General features: G+C 52.1%; 1 long non-coding RNA gene across 1 annotated transcript; it reads left to right on the forward strand.

The window, feature by feature from the left end:
- On the forward strand, positions 1-2,464 carry LOC121355719. The gene is made up of 3 exons (XR_005955458.1): positions 1-53; positions 1,855-1,918; positions 2,375-2,464. It is a non-coding gene; the product is annotated as an uncharacterized LOC121355719 (long non-coding RNA).
- The last annotated feature ends 19 nt before the right edge of the window (positions 2,465-2,483 follow it).

Below are 2,483 nucleotides of genomic sequence, written 5' to 3' on the forward strand. Positions count from 1 at the left end.
ACCTGTTCCACCGCGTTATTGAGTCCAGGTTGCGAAAGATTTTGGAGAACAAGGTATGTGAACAGTGGAGGGTAATGTCCTGGGTTTTTTGGTGGTCTTTAGCCCTCACTTGTGGGTGGTGTGCTGTAAGGATCAGATGTCGGAATGTAACTATACCCAGAGCACTGGCTCGACAACTACATTGCCAATTCAGTAAAACCAAAGGAATGGGCGTTGCAGGCTCCATAGCATAGAGTGACTCAGGATAAATTTGAAACCTGGAGCCTTTGCCAAAGCCCAACATAATTGGTTCCTAATTAACAAAGACTTTTCTTTCCATGTGGTCAGTTATTTAAATCTTATGTCTCAGCCAAACTCATTGTAACCTGATCAGAGCTGTCCTTTAACCAGCTGTATTCTGGAGGGCTTTGGGGAGCAGTTGCAGGGAACTCTCATTCCTGGATTTCAGACATTTGGTGTTTTGTTTTACTGAGGGGGTCAGGGAGCTCTGGTACTGCTGCCTACTACAGACACTGACATGCAGGAGACCTGCAACAAGACATGGAAACAAGCTGTTAGCGATAATTACTACAAGGATAACTGGCATGAGTTACAGCCTCTCTGGATGTGAACCTTGGTTGGGAAGGAGGCAGCTGGAGAACAGGCAAATCCCATTCCTGCAGCAGATCCCATCCTGCCCAGGCACTATTCCCAATTCCATGCAACACCGTTCCCAATTCCCCTAGGGTCTGTGGCTGCAGATAGTCTGGCAGCAGGAGCAACACCGGGGCTCAGAGGCCTTTTCTGCTGTTTTGTCCCCTGGAAGGAGGACAGCTTTGAGACTGCGAAGGGACCCCACTGCCCTCTGCTCCTCCTCCAAGCCCCCTCTGCCCCACACACATTCTTCATTGTCTTTGTGGAGTCATGGTGTGAGGGGCAATGGGCAGGAGAGGGCAGGGGCAGGGACTGAGCTGCACCCTGGGCACAGCTGTGCCTCAACCCAGGCCAGGCATCCTGTGTTTGCCTCCTGCTGCTGTTGCAATGCTTGGGCAGTTCTAGTACCCCCAGTTCTGGGACTCCATTCACAGGGAGATCCCCGTCACAGGAAAATCCAGGTCACAGGGAAATGCGGGTCATGGGGAAATCCCAGTCACTGGGACTGCATTTTTCTGCCTGCAGCAACATCCTCACAGGCAGCAATGGAGCATTTCCAGCTCAGACAGAAAAATATCACTGGGGACAAGGAAGAGCTGCAACCTTCTGTCACTAAGGCCATGCCCATGGCTGTGTTGCCTCCTTCTCCTCATCTCTGTCAGTGTGGTCGCTGCCCCTCCGCAGTGCTACATCTCTCCGTCAGCTCTGTGGGCTGCATGCCCAGTCAGACAAATGACAGATCCTGCCGGTGGTTGCTGTGATGTTACAGTGAAAACATTGAAAGGACCTTGTGCAGATTTCCTCAGCCATCTGCAGGACAGTTCCCTGCAGTAAATTTCCAGAGCTTCACATGTGGATGACAGAGGCAATGCTCTGCTTCAGGGTAGTCAGTGCTCCTGCCCCAGTGGGATGGGTTAATCCTCTCGGTAGCTCTTTTTTGGCCATGCCCTGGCTGCTCAGCACAGTTCATTCCTGCATTGGCCACATGAGATTCCTTCCAAGGGTCTCCCCAGAGCTGAACTGTGCTGAAGGGAAATTGTTGCAAGCAGATGCTTGTAGGTATAAACCCTGCTTGTGTCTTGGACACTTAATGCGCTGCCTGGTGAGTGGAGGCAGTCATCACTGTGTGCTCATTCACTTAAGCAGGCTTTGTCATGGAGCAGGAAGCATGGCTGTGACCCGGCTGCCCCTGCTCAGCTTTGTGGCCTTTCTGTCCCGTAGGTGTGTGACAATGTGGCCAAGTCTGTGAAAAACGAGCTCCAGACGTACATCCAGACGCTGCCAGGTACTGGGGGGCTGTAAGTGGGTTTAGAAGCAGCTCTTCCTAGCTTTTCCCATCCATGAAGAACCTTTTACTTTGTGTCCACTCCCAATATCCTGGTGTTCAGGCACCCAGGCTGGGAGCTGGGGAGCACATTCTCTGCAGAGAGAAATCACTGTGTGCCCTGTCTGTCTGCAGATCCCTTCAGAATCTGTGCCCAAGGACTGTCAGGGGCTCGGGCTACTTTAGCTGGGGGACCCAGGCCCCTCCTCAGGTCCAGGAGAGGGTTTGCATTGCTGAGACATATCAAGGAGGAAAATTTTTTTTTCTCTTCTAAAGAGAAGCAAGCGGAGGGGTAGTTGGTAGTGAGCTGATGCAACAGGAAGCCCAATCATGGCACTGCCCAGATGCCAGTGGAGGCCATCTGTTCCCAGCTTTCCTGGCCATCTCCTTACTCATCTCTCTTGCTTGTCTTTGCAGTCACAGCCAGGATAGATGACAAGATTGGGATCGATTACTCCTTAGTAGCACCCCCAAGAGCTACTGCCCGGTCCATGGATGCGGACCTGAAGGTGAGAGGCAGCCCTGG

This window comes from Pyrgilauda ruficollis, unplaced genomic scaffold, assembly GCF_017590135.1.
Source record: "Pyrgilauda ruficollis isolate IOZ18807 unplaced genomic scaffold, ASM1759013v1 scaffold2668, whole genome shotgun sequence".
Taxonomy (NCBI): Eukaryota; Metazoa; Chordata; class Aves; order Passeriformes; family Passeridae; genus Pyrgilauda; species Pyrgilauda ruficollis.